We start from the raw sequence: 21,537 nt of genomic DNA on the forward strand, positions 1-21,537 counted from the left end.
CAAAGGCATTCGTATGAAGTTATTCTATCCGGCTAAGACCAAGGCATTTGTGCACGTGATTATATCCGGTTATATTCAAGAATCTTGGGCTGGAGGTGAGTGTTGGTTGCTGTAATGAATTCAATTAGTACACTCGAAAAGCCCAAAGGATAAGGTACGTTATATGTGCATTGGAAAGTCGACATGTTTGAGCAACATTCGCTCAATCGACTAATAAATTTCAGTTATTGAATTGATTGATACTTTGTGAAAGTATATAATGATGAAGTGTGAAGTAAGAATGTGTATTAATGAAATGATGCATTTGGCTATGTGAATGTATTGCTGTAATTAGAGCTGATTATATTCCTTGAGACTTACTAAGCATAAAAAATGCTTACCCTGTTACTTTGGCTCTCTGTTTTATAGATTTCGCCGATAGCAATCGGATTCGGGATCAATAAAGTCGAAGTCATCCACACTATCCACGCCTCTATTTTGGTATAAATTTTGGTTGAACTTTGAAATGGCATGTATAGGACTACCCTTGTTGGTTGAATATGTTGTGATGTATATATGTACGGCCATGCGAAAATGGCTCGTAAAAGTGAAGTATCGACTTAGACTAATTGTGGTTTGTATGTATATATTTGGTGTCATGATGTGGCTATGGCTTGGAAATGGGAATGTTGGTCATATGATCAGCCATTGGCATGGTTAAAATGATCATATATGAACCTATGTATGGCAAGACTAGTTGGTTCATGGAGACTACCAAATAGGTAAGACCTACCTTAAAACAGATGCTGCCAGCTGCAGTGACGTGAATGTGAAAAATCACCAAAATTCGTAGGAATGGAATTAAATAGTGAATAAGCTATGTAAATAAACCTTGATGAGTCTATTTTCATATGGAAGAAACGAAATGGTCATAGGAGTTACATGTTAAGAGATATTAAAGCTATTGTGAGACAGGGCCAGAATGGTTTCTGGGTTCCCTGTCGCAACTTTAAAAATTTACTATAAATTATCCAGAAAGAATTAGGAGACATACCTTACATGTACAGATTCCATTTTGAGTCTAGTTTCATTAGAAACAAACGGCACCAGCATTAAAGCCCTGTACAGAGAGATATTCAAGTTATACCGCGCAAAGGTCAGAGCAGTCGATCCCTGTAACATGGGTGACTTTAACTAATAAACTGTACCAATTGGCCCGACCAAAAATCCTAGAAATAAATCCATGGATGGATATATGAGTCTAAATTCATGGAAAATTTACGAAACCAGTTTCTGAGTTTTGAAACTCGAGATATGATTTTTAAGGCGACAGCCTGACTGGAAATGTCAAATGGATGGGCAAAACAAGTGAACTTGGCTTGCTAACCCCTCGTGTCCGACACCGGCGATGGTCTCGGGTTCGGGGTGTTACAAATTTCACCATTCTAACATTTCAACTCAATAATCTTTCGCCTGCAATTCACAACTGCATCATGCATAGTCAACCAATCCATACCCAAAATCACATCAAACTCATCAAACGGTAGAAGCATCAAGTCAGCCCGAAAACTGTAACCCTGAGTCATCAAAGGACACTTTCTAAAAATTTTATCAACTAGAATAGATTTGCCTTGGGGTTCGATACTTTAATTACAAACTTTGTAGACTCAGCATGTAATCTCTTTTTAAACACTAAATTCATGCAGACATATGAATGAGTTGATCCAGGATCAATCAATGCAACTATCTCAGTGTCAAAGAGAGAAAAAGTACCAGTAATAACATCTGGCGATGATGCCTCCTCACGTGTACGGATAGCATAAGCTCAGGCAGGTGCTCATGCCTAAGATCTCACTGTAGTATCTCTAGTAACACCTCAGTTACCACTAGCATTCCCAGTATTTTGGGGTGGTCTCCCTCTAGCAGACATGGTGATAATTGTCACTAGTTGATCTATTTCAGCCATAAACCTTTCTGGACAATCCCGGAGAAAGTGATCAAAAGATCCGCATCTAAAATAAGCTCTGCTCTTAAGTCTACAATAACCATAATGTCGCCTATTGCAATGCTTGTACCCAGGCCTAACATTCTTAACACTGCCCACACTAGCAACAAATGTCATTTGAGGTTTTGAGTTAAATTATCTTGCGTCTCTCTCTCTAATCAAAATTCCCGCAGAAGCAGTAGAGCGAGGATGAAAATCTCTAGATTTCTTTGATATTGACTAGTGTGATTTCCCCGCAGATCTCTTTCTGAAGTCCCTAGCCTCAGAATTGGCTTTTCTTTTCTCTTTACTAAGCACATCAACCTTGCACGCGCTATCAATTAAGATAACAAATTCTTTCAAGCCTAGAATTTTGACCAGGAGTTTGATATCCTCGTTCAACCCATTTACAAACCGTTTACACATCATATCTTTGGTAGCCACGTACTCCCAGGCATACTTGCTTAACTGAACAAATTCTCTTTCATATTCAATTACGGTTCTACGACCCTATTTAACCTCTAAAAAAATCTTTATGCTTTTGATCCAGGAATCGTTGGCTTATGTATTTCTTACAGAATTCCATCTGAAAGAATTCTCAAGTCACTCGTTCTCTGGGTACTACAGACACCAATGTGTTCCACCACTGATATGCTGTGTCCCTTAGCAGTGATACAACACCTTTTACACAATCATCCGGTGTACACGACAATTCATCAAACACTCAGATGGTATTCTCAAGCCATAATTCAGCCTTCTCAGGATCATCATCAATTGTATCCCTGAACTCTTGAGCCCTGTACTTTCAGAATCTATCTACTAATGATTTGTTCGGTCACAGAAATTCCAAACCTTGAGGAGCTATGGGTATTGGTTAAGGAACGAGTGGGGGTGGAGGTTGTTGAGCAGCTGAATTTGTTCGGACATGCTTAGAGAACCATTCATTCATCATCTGAAAGAAGGCTTCTTTAGCCTCTCCTCCGTGACTACTTGCTACAGGTCTAGGTCCGGAAGGCACTGTCCCTTGAGCGGGAGCAGGCGCACTACTCTCTACTTCATCAACTATCGCTCGATTTGGATCCATTTGCTATATGAAAAAACATTTAAAATGTCAGAAGTCATCACACTATCGTCGGTTTTGTATATATGGCATGTATAGCTAGACTTATATATACTACGGTAGTCCTAGAATCGACTAAACCGTAGCTCTGATACCAATAAATTATAACACTTCTAACCTGTAACCATCACTGAAATAGATTAAGAGGTACTACTAGACTTGTAATTCAACTTAGAACAATTATTTATCCAAAAACATCATAATTCAATCAATAACATTCATTCACAACCATTATGAACTTGAAACAAACATATTAAACTTTAATCATACATTCAAGACTAAATCGTAACATATTACAAATTTCAAAAACTTAGAAAGTTTTCAACTTTTTAACTATCACACGCCTATGTGAATAGGCCGTGTGCTTCACACGGCATTAAACACGGCCGTGTGTCTAGGTTGTGGAAAAATAGGGCATACATACTGACTTGTCCACACGGCCACATGACATGTGAAAATTAGGGAGCCTACTGACTTGGCCACACGGCCAATCACACACCCTTGTATCTAACCCGTACTCGAAACTGACTTGGCCACATGCCTGTGTGTGATTGGCCGTGTAGCCTGCTCAGGCTCATTTTGAAATGGCCTTCGAGCAACATGGTTGAGACACACGCTCGTGTCCCTACCAAATAGGTAAAAATAAGCTATTTGCAAAGCCATATTGCCACACTAATATCACAAGCATACATAACCACCATTGACAATTATTTTACAACCATTTCATATACAAAATATAACCAATTCATATCTATTCCATCTTTATCAAATCATTCACAACAAAGTATATTAATATATCAACATTCAACACCATATATGCCAAATACCATTCATCAAATTTACCAAATTAAAGACATATCATATAAGCTTTCGTACTAAGCCAACCATTTCCAACTCAAGCCATATCACATAGCTTGATCAAATACCAAAATTCACATCACATTCATTAGTACAAGTAACCATATGATTCAACCTAAAACTAGCCTATACATGCCATATTTACATCATTTACATAAGTTCTAAAAGTACCAAAAGTCACCTGGATAGTGTGATAGTAATATCTGACTTTAACCGAATTGAGCAAGCTTCGGATCTATAAAACAGGAAAAAATAAACGGAGTAAGCATTAAGCTTAGTAAGCACGTATAACATAGAATTAAACTTACCAAATGACAATAAGCATTTTAACAAATTAAAATCCAACCCATTTGTTCATATTGCCTATTCACATCACCAATCACAAGTTAGTTATATCATATTCATCTTTTCATCAATTCATAAGAATGAAACCAACCACATATACATTCATATAACATCCAAAACAACTCTCAATTCATGTAACTCAAGTATTATTGTATTCATACTAATCATAAATCTCATGTGTTCTTATAACATATAATCCATGTAACATGTAATTCAAGTATGGTATATTATTCATGTAACATGTACTTTATGTTTCATATCAGTATAATGCCCGTTAAACCTTCAGAAATATCGAGGATACTCGGGTGATACACACTAAGTGTATAAATCAAAAATCCATTAATTCATCATCATATACGCTCTTTCGAGCCATTATCGATATGATCCTCCTGAGCTGATAAACAGTAAGCTCAATTGAGCTGAACGATAAGCTCCGTAGAGCTGAAACAGTAAGCCCCTAAGGACTGAAACGGTAAGCTCAGAAGAGCTGAACGGTAATCTCATTAGAGCTGAAACGGTAAGCTCATACAAGCTTTGGTGAGTCTACAACAAATGCTAGAGCTCGACCAAACAGTCACCCTAGTGACATGTCACTTGTATCCTACGACTTTCTACGGTTCAAACTGGACTCGAAAATAAATTTGAGCATATAACCAATAGGCATTTCAATTCTATAATTCATATATATACATTCATACAATATTCAAGATAGAAATTTCAAATATAAATATAAGTTCAATTCTAATTATACGAACTTACTTCGAGTTGCTCGGATATCAACTATCGGTTACTCGTTAATCTTTTCCTTCCTCCGATCTAAACCCGAACTCGGCTTATCTTGGTCTATATATTATCAAATTCAACATTTTTAGTAACCACTTAATTCAATTCACACATATTTGGAAAATTACACATTTGCTCCTATACTTTTGACTACTTTACAATTTAGTCCTTTATACATAAAATGAAAAATTTCTCATTTTTAACCACAATCCACCTTAGCCGAATTCTATATGGTATTATAATAGCCCATATTTTCACTTTATTCACATTTCCAACCACAACATTTCTATCTTTCACAATTTAATCCCTAATTCTCATTTTTGTCAAAAATCTCTTTATACAACTTGTATATCTATTAACAAGCATCAATAGTCTAACAAGAAACTTCAAAATACCTAAGTATTCAACAATGGCATATCTCAAAATCTTTAACAATTTTAAAAACGAAGGTACGGGTCAACTAGATTAAGCTGCAATGAGCTCAAAAACGTAGAAATCATTAAAAAGGGGAAAAATCATACCTTAATTGAAGATTCAAGCTTGGCCGAGTAAAAACCTAAGTTTCCTATTCTTTTATTCTCAATTTTAGGCAATGAAGATGATGGAAATGTGAATTTTGGTTTTTTTTTTATTATTATTAACCTTAATTAACATTTTATTAAAATAACCTTAATGAATTTTAATAATTTCAAAAATACCAAACCAACAACGTCCACTATCTCATTTAGGTCTAGCTGACATGCAATGACTCTCATATTAATAAACCATAGCAATTTAATACCTTTAAACAATAGTACTTAACTTTTACACATTATGCGATTTAGTCATTTTTACCGAATTAAGCATTTAAACGGTAAAATTTCTTAACGAAACTTTCACCAAATAATTATATCATGCTGTAAACCTTAATAAAATAATAAAATAAATATTTTGACTTTAGATTTGTGGTCCCAAAACCACTGTTTCGATTTGACCTAAAAACGGGCTGTTACAGCTTACCTCTATTTGTCCTTTGTTTTGTAGATTTCATTTTACGGTTGGGAGATTAAATCAAGCTCCAAGAAACATACTATCTCAAGGACTCTTTTGGATAACTTGGTTATATGGCATGTAATCAGAACATATGGTTATGTTTTGTTATGACTCATAGTATTTGAAATGCTTGTGCGTTGGGTATTTGATCTTGTGATAGAAGTAATTAAATGAAGTATGCATGTTTAAGCCTAAGCTTATTCAAGAAATGGTAAGTTGAAGGAATATGGCATGATAAATTTGGTATAGGTACCTATGCATATGGTTGGAAATCTAGCTTGAAATTGATCATTTTGGGGCACAAATAATCTAGGACACGGGTTGTCACATGGTCGTCTGATACACACGGGCAAGCCACATGGGCGTGTACCGAGAACGTGTTTTTAACACCCTTTACTCGTATTCAACGCTAGAACAGGGTACAAGGCATTACCGAACTTACATCACAAACAATCATGCAATTCTGGGTCTTAAATTTTCATCCAAATTAAAACCATTTGCTTTTAATCATAAAGTACCTAATACGAGCCTACGAGGCTCGAAACATGCTTTTGAAGTGGTTCGGGACTAAACCGAGCACTTAAGAAAATTTTACAAAACTTAGAAAATTTTTGCTATGAACAGGGGTCACACACCTGTGTGGCTTGGGACACGCCTGTGTAGGAAGGCCGTGTGGTCCCACACGCTCGTGTCTCTAACCCATGTAACTCTCTGTTTTGCAATGCATGAACAAATTGATGTCACACGCCCGTGTGCCAGGCCGTGTGGTAAATTATATTTTTATAAAATAGGTGCAGACTTCACACGGTCAGGACACACACCCGTGCCTGAGGCCATGTCCCTCACACGGCTGAGACACACGCTCGTGTCTCTACCCATGTGCTCAATTCTGAGCATTCTATTTCTAAAAATGAAGGTGTAGGGGACACACGACTAGAACACATGGGGTAGACCGTGTGTCATATACAGCCTAGACACACGCCCGTGTGTCTACCCCTGTGGACAAAATAAAGGCTATTTACCAAGCCATTTGTCACCCTCTTTTACACCTACACAAACACAAGTTCAATGGCATAATCCATAGCATGTTTAAGCAACTAAAACATCCATAAAAAAGGCTAAATCATATCATTCATTACCAACACTTAACATATTTACAATAGCATAATTTACCAAATCAATTCATACCAAACTCACATTCACAAGTATCAACAAAAATACTTTCATCATGCATAATTCTACTTAGGTTTCCTAGCATACCCAAGGACCCATCTCATCCATTTCATAAGAAGTCATTTAACCATAATAAACATATAGCAACCTATTACAAAACACAAAAACAAGAAGGCATTAACACATATACTTATATAAATGGGCTTACAACCATTTTAGCCAAAATAAGCCAACTACATGGCTAAATACCAAATCACCTTAAACAAATATAAGCCAATACATTTGGCCAAATCAAATGACACATATAACAAAAAGACCAAGTCCCTATACATGCCATACTCTCAAAATGTTTTAAAATCATCGGTACCCAAAGGACAGTTTGATAGTGTGATGCGACTTCCAACGATCTCCAATCCCGAGCTAGCTTGGCGACACTATAAAACATTGAAAATAAAACAGAGTAAGCTATATAGCTTAGTGAGCTCGTATGAAGAAATAAGCAACCTTACCATACATTAATCATGCAAGTAATATAACATAATATGACATAATTTACCATAATCACAAGATCATATTTCACTTCCATCACAACTTACCTTGAAATCGTCATTTCACGAACTAATAATCATAAGCTTCGAGTACATACCTGTACCATCTCGTAACGAATTTAAACTTATTCTCATCTTTGACATACCCGTGAACCACTCGAAATAATAATGTCGGATACTTGGGAATCTTGCACACTAAGTGCCACATATGTAGCCAATGCTACCTCAATCTTATATCGCTTAATTGCTCATTCTCGAGCTAATCAACGGGCCTACTCACACAAGCTGTCAGTCAAGACGTAGCTACTCGGTGCTGCTCACACAAGCTGTCAAGTAACGCAACATATGCTGATATACTTAGCCACCGGTAGGACATACGAGACCAGCATCCTTGTGATAATCATATAATACATGGTAACCCTAGTGACATGTCACTTGTATCCTAATCTATTCCTAAGGTTCAAACGAGATTTCTTGCTTATCGAACCGCCGTCGAACTCGTCAATAAAGTTAAACTCGTCCACACAATTAATCATACAGTTCATACAATATTAAAGGCATTTAGATACAATTATATTAAAGCTTATTTAACATACGAACTTACCTCAGTTACAAAAGCGACCAAAGGGAGCTATTCGTCAATTACTTTATTTTTCCCCCGATCTTGACCCAAACTTCGTTTTTCTTGATCTATAATACCAAATTTAACTTATTTAATAATCACATTGTTTAATTCAGCCCAAAAACACACTATGGAAAAATTTACATTTTTGCCCCTAACTTTTTAGCATTTTACATTTTAGTCCTTAGGCTTGTAAAATGAATTTCATTCAGTTTTGATCACAACCCAAGCCTAGCCGAACCTTACTAGTACTTATAACAGCCCACATTTTTCATTTATTCACACTTTTCTACACATTTTATAGACTTTTACAAATAAGTCCCTATTTGCCTTTTTACTGAAAATCACTTTGTAAAAGTCATTTAACACACAATAAACATGCATATTCTACCATTAAACATCAAAATACACACATATTCAACATGGGTAAAATTTTAGACTTTAATCCTTCTTCAAATTAATCCTTGGAAAGGCTAGATTAGGTTGAGACAACTTCAAAAACATAAAAATCAAGAGAAACGGGGCAAGAATGGTGCTACAATTGAGCTTGAAAGTGGCCAAAACCCTAGCTATGGACTCCCTTGAATTTCCTGCATAGGAGAATGAAATTGGGAAGATGGACATCTTTTTATTTGATTTATTTTATCTTTATTTACCAAATGACTAAAATACCTTTCACTTAAAACTTTTAAATTTTGTCTAACCATGTCCATTTTTGTCCATACAAAAATATAATGGTCTAATTACCATTTAAGGACCTCTATTTAAGAATTCATAGCAATTAGGCACCTTTAGCATAGATAACTCAAGTTTTGCACCTATTGCAATTTAGTCCTTCTAGTCAAATTGGACACTCAATCGATAAAATTTCTTAACAAAATTTTCACTCAATCATTCAATCATACTGTAGAACTTAAAGAAATAATAAAATAAATATTTCTACTTCGAATTTGTGGTCCCAAAACCACTATTTTGATTTGACCCAAAAATGGGCTATTACAGTGTTTAAAAATAGTATGGGTGCAGTTCTCACACGGCCTGCGACATGGCCGTGTGATTCAAATTAGAGAGTTACACAATCCATGCACACGGGTGTTGAGGTCGCACACGAGCGTGTAGGATAGCCACACGGCCATGTTTGGAGCCACACGGGCTGAGTTCTGTCACACGACCTGGACAGACAACCATATGACCCCTGATTTAAATTTTTTTGAATTTATCCTAAAAGTTTTGGTTTGTTCTGATTTGGTCTCTGAATGTCTATAACTTATTTTTATTATTTTGAAAGCTCAACTTTAATGTCGTAATAGAATGTTGTTTTTTGTTAAGAAATTAAATTGATAATTGAATACTATTTGTTATGCAATGCTCTGACTTGTATGGTAATACTCAATAAACCTTTCGGTGATGGAAACGGGTTTTGGATGTTACACAGGGATTGTCATTGAGTTGTAGACACGACCTTATTGCAGCCTGGATAACCAACTACAACCTGGAAGAAAAGTTTTCTACTGGATGTTCTAGACGTTCGATCCATGTGTGCGGGCATTTCCTCACTGCAAGCTACTTGTGCAGATTGATGTGACCTGGCCATATGAAAAATATATACAGATCCTACTTATTACAGTTGCCCGAGAAGAGAACCAAAACTTACTCTCGATAGCATTTGCCATTGTGGACAAGGAGAACATGGAATCATGGGAATTCTTCCTAACGAACTTGTGGACATATGTTGTTAAAGACAACAATATTTAAATAATATTCGATAGAGTGAGGGAATAATTATCGCAATTAGGCGTTCTGATGTTTCGTGGAGATCCGTTACTGCATCTGACATATCGCGGCTAACTTCTACTGAGACTACAAGAATGCAAACTAGCAGAAACAAGTTGTGAAAATGGGTAAAATTTAGTTTCAACGTATGTTTTAAATGTTCTTAATACATCAAAAAATTAATTCGACACTGTAACTTGTCTTTTCTTAATACATACGTAACGTACGAGATAGAACCACACCTTTTTAGGTAAAGGATGACTAGACTTGAAGATGACATGCAAGGTGAAACGAATACTCCTTTCTGTTGGGTACCATAGAGCCAAGTAATGGGCTCAAAGTTTTGATGACAGAGCTCGATATGGTCATTTGACCACCAACCTAGCAGAGGCAGTTAACTCCGTGATGAGGTGAACACAACATCTTCCAATTTTATCTATTTTTTCAACTATGTTCAGACTGGCAACCTTGATTCCAAGAATGGGCCTGAAACAAGTTAACCAGATAGAGGCGGAACATGTGTTTCTCGAATATGTCAATAAGGCAATAGATGTGAACTGTCAAAGATTGAGGTCGATGAATGTAGAAATATATTCTTAACAGTTAGAAACTTTTCAAGTTACGAAGCCCATCAGCCATCGACCCTGTGTCCTGCTTTATCTCTGAAATAGATGGTGCGATTGTGGAAAGTTCTAATCACTTCATTACCTCTGTGTACATGTCATTGTAGCTTGTGCTTGCACCTCGATCAATGCTGAATAATATATCAATGAGGTGTACACTCTCAAGCACACATTGCGTATCTGGGGAAATGAGTTGTAATAACCTATTTTTCAGAGAAATCGGAACAGTGGTTTCGAGACCACAAATTCGATCCGAAAATAAAATTTATTTTATTTTATTACATGGTCCATAATATGTTAGAAATGTCATGTGAAAATTCTGATAAGAAAATTTTATCGGTTATGTGCTTAATTACGAGACGGACTAAATCGCATAAAATGCAAAAGTTGAATTCTAGTAGCTACAAGGATTAAATAGCTATGAAATTCAAAACTTGAGGTCCTTATATGGTAATTAGATCATTAAAGAAAAGTATGTAGATATTTTAGTGACTCATCCATGGAAATTTAGAAAAAGGCCAAGGACTAAATTGAAATTTGAAATAATTTAATTAATTAAAAGATGAAAAAAAGAAATATCATCTTATTTTCTCATCTTCTTCCCCAAAAATACATGGAAACACTAGGAGAGAGAGAAGAAAATTTCATGGCTTAATAGGGTAAGTTTTATTGTCCGGTTTTTAGTAATTTTAATATTTTTGAAACCGGTATTGTTTAATCTATATATTTGGAGGATCAATTTGAAAAGTTATGAAGGTATGGAAATTAGGTCATGGATGACTATGCTGAAAATTTAAATTTTATGGTAGAAAATGAAAGGTTGTTGATAGATAAACAACTTTTATAAAGTGATTTTTGATGAAAACATGATTTAGGGACTAAAATGCAAAGTTGTGAAATTTGATGAAAAATTCTAAAATTTATAGAAATTATGGGCTGTAAATTCTATATTAAAATTTTTTTCTAGGCTTGGAATAGGGAGTAAATTGCATAAATTTCATTTTCCGAGCCTAGGGACGAAATTAGAATTTATGAAAAAGTTAGGGGCAAAATGGTAATTTTTGCCTAGGACGTAAATTGAGTCCAAATGAATATGAAATGTGTGAAATTGATAATTAAAGTTATTTATATAGATATGGACAACACATATTCGAGGTTAGATCGAGGAAAAGAAAAGGTTTCAGATTAGTAGATTTTATACGCGAACCAGTGTTAAGGTAAGTTCGTGTAACTTAATCGAGCATGTAAATATGTTAACTTGAATGTTATGATTGTATGCAATATGATTTATATTTATATGAATATTATAAATGTTTGAACTAATTTCATGTTCAGAAATGTTGGAAAAAGGGTAAAGTCTTGTTTGAATATTGAATTTCGATGGATAAATGTGATTGCCTTATAAAATGAGGTTCTACATTTGTTGCTAATGGGATTTAGCTTGGACGAGTAATCCTATTGATCTCATTATAGAAAGTATTTAGCCCGGACAGGTAATTCTAACATAATCCCTCTCGAGCATATGTTACAATTAAGATTTAGCCTGGATTGGTAATCCTGTAATACAATATGTGGCTCGAGAGTGTGTTCTTTGATTTAATGCCCTAATGGGTACTCTTGAATAAGAATTGGCAAGTTATTGAATTGTACACCTTGAGTGTACTACTTGAGTATCCATCGAAATTTCAATGATTCAAAGACAAAACTCTTGGCATGATGAGAGAATTATGAGATGAAATGATGATGTCTTGAAAGAATATTGCATGATGAGCTCATCTATGTTTACTTGATGTATATGAAAATTTTGTGACTAACATGTTTGATTGAATGCATGTGTTTAGGAAATTTTGCCAAGTTGATGGAAAACATGATGTTGTATGATTAGATTTAATAAACAGGATTGGTAAGTTTAGTTTTCGTTATACGAACTTACTAAGCATGTAATACTTACTCAATTTTATTTTCCCTGTTTTATAGTGCTCGAGAGCTAGCGAAGGTTGGAGACCATTGGAGCATCGTCACACTATCCATTAGCTTATTTTGGGTATATATAGTAAAATTATTTTGGTATAATGGCATGCATAGGCTAACTTGGCCTTAGATGGCTTAAATATGTGGTTTGTAATCTATCCATTGGAATGGCCAGTAATGGTTGTTTTTGACATACATGTATTGTCATACTATGGTAGCTACATACATGTTAAATGGTTGTTCAAATTATGCCTAACATATGGAACATACCAAGGTAAGATTATAAACAAGTATGCATGTAATGATATGCCATGTTGAATGATAAAGTTTGCTTAATTTGAACGCTTGAAATGGTTGGTATTTAGATATGAGTTTAAGCGTAGGTCATTGGTGTGCTTTTGGGTGAGAAATGAAGCTAGAAATGGCTTCATTTTGTCCATACGGGCAGACACACGGGCGCCTGTCTAGACCATGTGTGACACACAGCCTAGTACATGGGCGTGTGGTTAGGCTCTGTGTCCCCTACACCTTAAATTCGAGAAAATAGAATACTTATAATTGAGCACACGGGCAGAGACATGGGCGTGTGTCTCTGCCATGTGTGCTACACGGCCTAGAACACGGGCATGTGTCTTGGCCGTGTGAAACCTGCACCTAATTTCGAAGAATTTAATTAACCACACGGCCTAGCACACAGGCGTGTGGCATGGCCATGTGCACAAGTCAGAGAGTTACACGAGGTTGAACACAGCATGTAGCACGGGTGTGTCCTAGGGTCACACGGGCATGTCCCTTGGATCACACGGGCCTGTGAGCCCTGTAACTTAGAAAATTTTTGTAATTTCGTGAAAAATTCTTAGAGTTTCTAATTAAGTCCCGACTTGATTCTAATGTTCATATTGGGCCTCGAGGGTCCATTTAAGGAAAGATATGAATAATCTCGGTTAATGAATAGTAATTTATGGGAATTATCTAAAAAATGTTCTAAAAGTTTTAGTAGTGCTCTATAACCCTGTTCTAGCGACGGATATGGGTTAAGAGGTTATGTAGGAAGCCGAAAGGTCACTTGCAAGTCACCAGGATCCGTAATGAAATGGACACGAAGGAGAAAACCAACGACACACTTTGTCGTGTATGTAGAGTAACTGATCATAACCGAACTAAATGTCCACAGTAAACCTACCATATTGGAAAATCATCGAGATCAGGTGCAATATGAATTAATGTACTCCATGTTCAAGCTCGTAATAAAAAAATTATGATTATTATGGAATTTTCATATTTATATTTCTCTATGTATATTGTTAAAAAATCATATTTATATTTTTGGTAAATATAAACTTGAAAATTAAGTAAAAAATAAGTAAAAAGACTAGAATTTACTCTAATTAAATTAATACAATCTTGAAAATGCAGTAAATATAATGTTACACCCCCCAAAATTGATGATTCGATGGTGTCATCCTAGAGGTAAACCGTTGTGGTGCCTGGCGTTGACGTTCAGAGTGCTCGCGGTGGTCATTGTTACCCTCACTTGAAACATCATTCGTAGCATCCATCAGCGAACCTTAAGGTGTGCCAAACATACTCAACAAATCGTATGTCCCAAAGGTTTTCCCGATAGGGGTTGAGTATTAAGGTGGTAATGAGTTGAAGGTATCAAACATCATCGATGATCTCGGATCTGACTAATGTGAACTGGAACCATTAATCTTCGATTGATATGCATAGCCCAATAAGCCCAAAAAATAATCATCAATCCCCAAGTCCAGATGATAAGAACTGCCCTTAAACTATGAATAATTCCACTCGGGTACGAGCGCTGGCTCTGGTTCGGGAGCAGGAGGTGGATGTGTAGGCAGTGCAAGAGGTGCCCTAGTCGTTGTATGTGTGAAGGGATTAGCATTGTTCACCCACCAAATAAAAAAGGGTTCCCAAATGCCATGTACCAGCGCTAGTACTCCACTGAAGGCCGCAAATCAAATGCATAATCCATCCAAGGTCTTTGCCCTATCTAGTCATTCCACAATACAAGATATTCTTCATGCTCTAATGCCTAATTCTTGTCTTGTTTCCCGCTTTTGTTAATTAAATGTACAACCTCCAAACTCTGTAGAACATCCAGAATATGTTGGACGCACCCGAACTATCGCAGTACTCGATCAATATTATACCACTTGACTGTTGAGAAATTCAGCAGGGATGCGTTAACACACCATAAGTGTGAGTGGATGTGAGCAGACGAGGGAATAATAGACGCAATGTCCAGGAAGGAATGTGGCATCCAAATGAACTACACAATTAATAACATCATTATAGTAGCACGACTCAAATTAAACAAATAAAGTGATTACATGTAATGAATATTAGTATAAATTACCCCCTCCATGGCAGGTGTCCCAATCATCTGATGGTAAATCGGAAGCGTATATGACCTTAGGATACCCGAAAAAGAACTCCATCTATGAAAAAATAAACTTGTTAGAATAAATTTTCATAAATAAAGCAAAATTCTTGTTATAATGGTTAAATTTTATCACTTATTCACGAGTGGGAATGTAACAGTTGATTTTTGGGCCAAATTAGAATAGTGGTTTCGAGACCACAAATCCGAAGTAGAAATATTAATTTTAGTATTTCTTTAAAGTTTACAACATGATAGAATAATTGTGTGAAAATTTCGTTAAGAAATTTTATTGATTGAGTGTTCAATTTAGCTAAAAAGACTAAACTGCAATATGTGCCAAACTTGAGTTCCCTTAGTTAAAGTGCTTAATTGTTATGAATTTTTAAATTGGAGGTCCTTAAATGGTAATTAGACCATTATAATTTAATATGGACAAAATGGACATGACTAGGTGAAATTTTAAAGTTATTCTTTAAGGGTAAATTGGTAATTTGGTAAATAAAAAAAATTAACCTAATAAAAGTGTCCATCTTCTCAATTTAGTCTCTTCTAGCTGAAATTTTGGAGGAAGCCATAGCTAGGGTTTTGGCCAAGCTTTCAAGCTCGATTGTAAGTCCGTCATTGTCCCGTTTTTAATAATTTTTATATTTTGAGATCGTGGTAACTTGATCTAGCTATTTCAAGGACTAATTTGAAAGAAGGTTAAAGTTTAAAAATTTTCCCATGTTGGTTGTGCTTGTATTTTGATGTTTGATGGTAGAAAATGCATGTTTTTTGTTAGTTAAACAACATTCGTAAAGTGATTTTCAATAAAAACATCAAATAGAGACTTATTTTAAAAAGATTAGAAAATATGTAGAAAAATGTGAATAAATGGAAAAAATATGTGTTGTTATGAGCACAAGCAATATTCGGCTAGGCTTGGGTTGTGATGAAGTTGAAAGAAATTCATTTTTTGAGCCAAGGGACTAAATCGTAAAATGTTGAAAATATTAGGGGCAAAAATGTAATTTTTTCCATAATTTGATTTTGGACTGAATTGAATACTTGGATGATTAAATAAGTTAAATGCGATATTATAGATCAAGAAAAACAAAGTTCGGGTGTAGATCGGGGGAAAAACAAAGTAATTGACGAATAGTCTATTTCGTCATTTTTATAACCAAGGTAAGTTCGTATGTGAATAAGCTTTATTATAATTTTAATTTTGTATGAATTGTGTAACAGACTCTATGGACACGTTCGACAACATTTTAACAATCGAAAAATCCCAATCGAACCTTAGGAATAGATTAGGATACAAGTGACATGTCACTAGGGTATTATGTAATGTGATCTGGGTGCTGGTCCTGTACGTCCTACCGGCGTCTGAATATACCGGCATATGTTGCCATTACTTAACAGCTTGTGTGAGCAGCACCATGTGACTACTTCTTGATTGACAGCTTGTGTGAGCAGGCCCGTTGATGGCTCAAGAGCAAGCATATATGTGTTATGAGATAGAGGTAGCAATGGCTACATATGTGACACCTTGTGTGTAAGGTTTCTCAAGTATCCGATATTGTTATTCTGAGTGGTTCATTGGGTATGTCAAAGATGAAAATAAGTATGAAACCATTATGAGTTTATACAAGTATGTGCATAAAACTTATGATTATTAAATTCGCAAAAAGATGAATTCAAGGTAAGTTTGTGATGGAATGAATTATGGTTTTGAGATTATGGTAAATTACATCATTTTATATTATATTACTTGAATGTTAAATATATGGTAAGATTTGCTTATTTCTTACATATGAGCTTACTAAGCTATATAGCTTACTCTATTATACTTTCCATGTTTTATAGTGTCACAAGCTAGCTCGGATTGGAGATCGTCGGAGATCGCATCACATTATCAAATTGTCATTTTGGGTATCGATGATATTAATATTTTAAGTATATGGCATGTATAGGGACTTGGTCATTTTGTTGTATGTGTCATCATGATTTTGGCCAAATGTATTGGCTTGTAATTAAAAAGGGCTTGATTTGGTATTTTGCCATGTAAATAGGCTCATTTTGGTTAAATTGGTCGTAAGCTCATATATATATATATATATATATATATATATGCATGTATGTGCTAAAGCCTCTTGGTGATGTGGTTTATATTGATTTGCTAAATGTTGATTGGGGCTTAATGACTGGTTGTGAAATGGATGAGTTTGGTTCATTGATAGGCTAGAGTATTTTGATAAGTTAATGCAAGTTGAAAATAGTCTTAGTGGTGTTTTAAATGAGAAATTGGTATGTTTGATTTGGCATAATAGAATGTTATGAGCATGATAGATGATGGCATTACATTGACATGTGTTGGACATGATTGTAGATGTTTTGGCTACTTAAGTATACCATGGTTTATGCCATTAAATTTGTGTATGTGTATGCGTATGTGTAAATGAGGGTGGAAAATGGCTTGCTAAATGGCATTTATTTTGTCCACACTAGTATATACACGGGCATATGTCTAGGCCGTATGTGACACACAGCCTATCCCATGGGCATGTGTTTTGGCCGTGTGTCCCTTGCACCTTTATTTTGAGAAACAGAATGCTCAAAATTGAGCACCGGGCTTGTGTCTTAACCGTGTAAGGGACACGGCCCCAGACATGGGCGTGTGTCCTGGCCGTGTGAAGTCTACTCCAATTTTATGAAAATTAAATTAACTATACGGCCTAGTACACAAGCATGTGACTTGGTTGTGTGACTTCAATTTGTTCAAGCCTTGCAAAATAGAGAGTTACACGGGTTAGGGACACGGGCGTGTGTAACCACACGGCCTACCCACACGGGTGTGTTCCAAATCACACGGGCGTGTGACTCCTGATTATAGCAAAAATTTTCTAAGTTTTGTAAAAATTCCCTAAGTTATCGGTTAAGTCCCAAACCACTTCCAAAGTCTGTTTTTGGCATCGTAGGCTCGTATTAGGAACTTTATGATTGAATACAAATGGTTTTTAATTTGGTTAAAATTTATGACTCAGAATTGTATGTTTGCTTGCGATGTAAGTCCTGTAATACCTCGTATCCTGCTCCGGCATTGAATATGGGTAAAGGGTGTTAAATTTAATGGTATTAGAGCTACGGCTTAGTCGATTCTTGGGCTAACATAGTGTGTGAGAGTCTAGCTATACATGCCATATATAATTGATGATAGTGTGACGACTCTTGACAATTTAAATCGTATTTTCATATAGTAAATGGATCTCGACCGAGATGTAGCTGATGATGTTGAAAGCAATGCGCCAGCTCCCGCCCAAGGGACAACGTCATTTGAAAGTAGACCAGTAACGGTTAGTCAAGGAAGAGAGGCTAGGGAAGCCTTCTTCCAAAAGATGAATGAGTGGTTTACTGAGTTTGTTTGAACAAATCCAGCTGCCTAACATTCTCCACCCCCTCCTAACCCCTAACCGATTCCCGTAGCTCCTCAAGGTGTGGAATTGTTAAGATTGAAAAAGCCTCCAGTTGATAAGATTCGAAAGCAAGGGGCTGAAGAGTTTAGAACTAATGTTGACGATGATCCTAAAAGCGTAAAGTTTTGGCTTGAGAACTCTATCAGGGTATTTGATGAGCTTTCTTGCACACCAAATGAGTGCTTGAAATGTGCCATATCACTTCTAAGGGACTCGCCATATTAGTGGTGGAATACTTTTGTATCCATGGTACCGAGAGAAAGAGTTACTTGGGAATTCTTTCAAGATGAGTTTTAGAAAGAAATATATCAGTCAACGGTTCATTGATCAGAAACACAAAAAGTTTTTAAAGCTGAAACAGGGTCGTATGTCTGTGACTGAATATGAGCAAGATTTTGTTAGGCTTAGTAAGTATGCTTGGGAATGTGTTTCCACCAAGGCCATCATGTGTAAGAGATTTGAAGATGGGTTGAATGAGGATATCAGACAGTTAGTTGGGATTTTAGAGGTGAAAAAAATTTTTGTGTTAGTCGACCGAGCTTGCAAACCCTAAGAGTTGAGCAAAGAAAGAGAAAAACTGAGTTTAAGACTAGAGATTTGAGCAAAAGACCTCTAAATAAGTCATTTCAATCTTCGTCAAAGAAATCGAAGAATTTGTATACTCGTTTGAATGTTTTAGCTGGGTATCCCAATAGAGATCACGGAAAGTAATATTCGGGTTCTAATGCCCAAACTAAGTTAATAGCGAGCATTGGTAATGCTAGGTCTAATGGACCTGAATGTCAACACTGTGGTAGACGACATCCCAGTGAATGCAGAACGAATAATCAGGCTTGCTTTAAATGTAGCTCCCCAGATCACTTCATTCAAGATTGCCCTGAAATGATGGAGAAAGATAATTTTTAGAATACAAGACTGAGTAACACTGCTACTAGAGAGAGGCCACTGAGAAATACAGGAAATAGGAATAGTAACAGAGGTGTAACGAAAGATTTCACTACGAGATCAGAGGTCAGAGCACTTGCTAGAACATACACTATTCGTGCTCGCAAAGATACATCATCCCCTGATGTTATCACCGGTACATTTTCTCTCTATGATACTAATGTAATTGCATTGATTGATCCTGGATCTTCTCATTCTTATATTTGCATGAATTTGGTATCTAGTAAGAATTTGCCTGTTGAGTTTAGTGATTTTGTGATTAAAGTGTCGAACCCCTTAGGCAAATATGTTTTAGTCGATAAAATTTGCAAGAGTTGTCCGTTAATGATTTGAGGTTACTGTTTGATAAGTTTGATTTAATACTTGGAATGGATTGGCTGACTCTACATGATGTCGTAGTGAATTATAGACGAAAGATTATTGAATTGAAATGTCAGAATAATGAAATTCTTCGGATTGAACCGGATGAGTTGGGTGAGTTGCCAATTGTTATTTCGTCGATGTCGGCTCAGAGGTATGTAAGAAAAGGGTGTGAAGCTTATCTTCCATATGTACTAAATATGAAAGGGTCTCAATTGAAGATAGAATCAATGTCGGTAGTTTGTGAATACCTGAATGTGTTTTCGGAAGAGTTTCCTGGGCTGCCACCGATCAGAGAAGTCGAGATTGTTATTGATTTAGTACCGAGGACTTCACCAATATCGATAGCTCCATATAGAATGGCTCCTACCAAATTGAAAGAATTGAAATCTCAATTGCAAGAGTTGACAGATAAGGGTTTTAAGAGACCAAGTTTTTCTCCCTGGGGAGCACAAGTGTTATTTGTCAAGAAGAAAGACGGATCCATGAGAATTTGTATTGATTATCGTCAGATTAACAAGGTTACGATAAAGAAAGTATCCTTTGCTGAGAATTGATGATTTGTTTGATCAGTTGAAAGAGGCAATAGTGTTCTCGAAGATAGACTTGAGATCAGGCTATTACCAGTTGAGAGTTAAAGATTCGGATGTGTCGAAGACCGCGTTTAGAACAAGGTACGAGCATTATGAATTCCTTGTTATGCCATTTAGGTTAACAAATGCTCCTGTAGTTTTTATGGACTTGATGAATCAAATCTTCAGGCCGTATTTAGATAAGTTTATGGTTGTATTTATTAATGACATCTTGATTTATTCACGAGATGAGTCTGAACATGCTGAGCATTTAAGAATTGTATTGCAGACCTTGAGAGACAAACAATTGTTTGTTAAATTCAGCAAAAGCGAGTTTTGGCTCTAAGAAGTCAGATTTCTAGGAAACATTGTTTCAGCAAAATGTATACGGGTCGATCCATGTAAGATTTCGACAACTGTTGATTGGAAACCACCGAGAAATGTATCTGAAGTCAGAAGCTTTTTAGGTTTAGCTAGTTACTATCGATGTTTTGTTAAAGGATTCTCAATGATTACTACACCTGTGACCAGATTGTTACAAAAAGATGTGAAATTCGAGTGGTCTGAGAAATCTCAATAGAGTTTTGAGTAGGTGAAAGTGTTGCTGACTGAGGCACCGGTGTTAGTGCAACCTGAGTCGGGAAAAGAGTTTATGATTTTTAGCAACACCTCATTGAACGGTTTAGGTTGTGTGTTGATGCAAGAGGGTAAAATGATAGCTTATGCCTCGAGATAGTTGAAACCGCATGAAAAGAATTATCCGACACATGACTTGGCACTAGTCGTTATTGTGTTCGCTTTAAAAGTTTGGAGAAATCATTTATTCAGTGAGAAGTGTCACATCTTTACCGATCACAAGAGTTTAGAATATTTAATGACACCGAAATATTTGAATTTGCAACAATGGAGATGGCTCGAACTATTGAAAGATTATGAGTTAGTGTTCGACTATCACCCGGGGAAAGCGAACGTAGTCGCATATGCTTT

The sequence above is a fragment of the Gossypium arboreum genome, chromosome 1 (assembly GCF_025698485.1).
Source record: "Gossypium arboreum isolate Shixiya-1 chromosome 1, ASM2569848v2, whole genome shotgun sequence".
Classification (NCBI taxonomy): Eukaryota; Viridiplantae; Streptophyta; class Magnoliopsida; order Malvales; family Malvaceae; genus Gossypium; species Gossypium arboreum.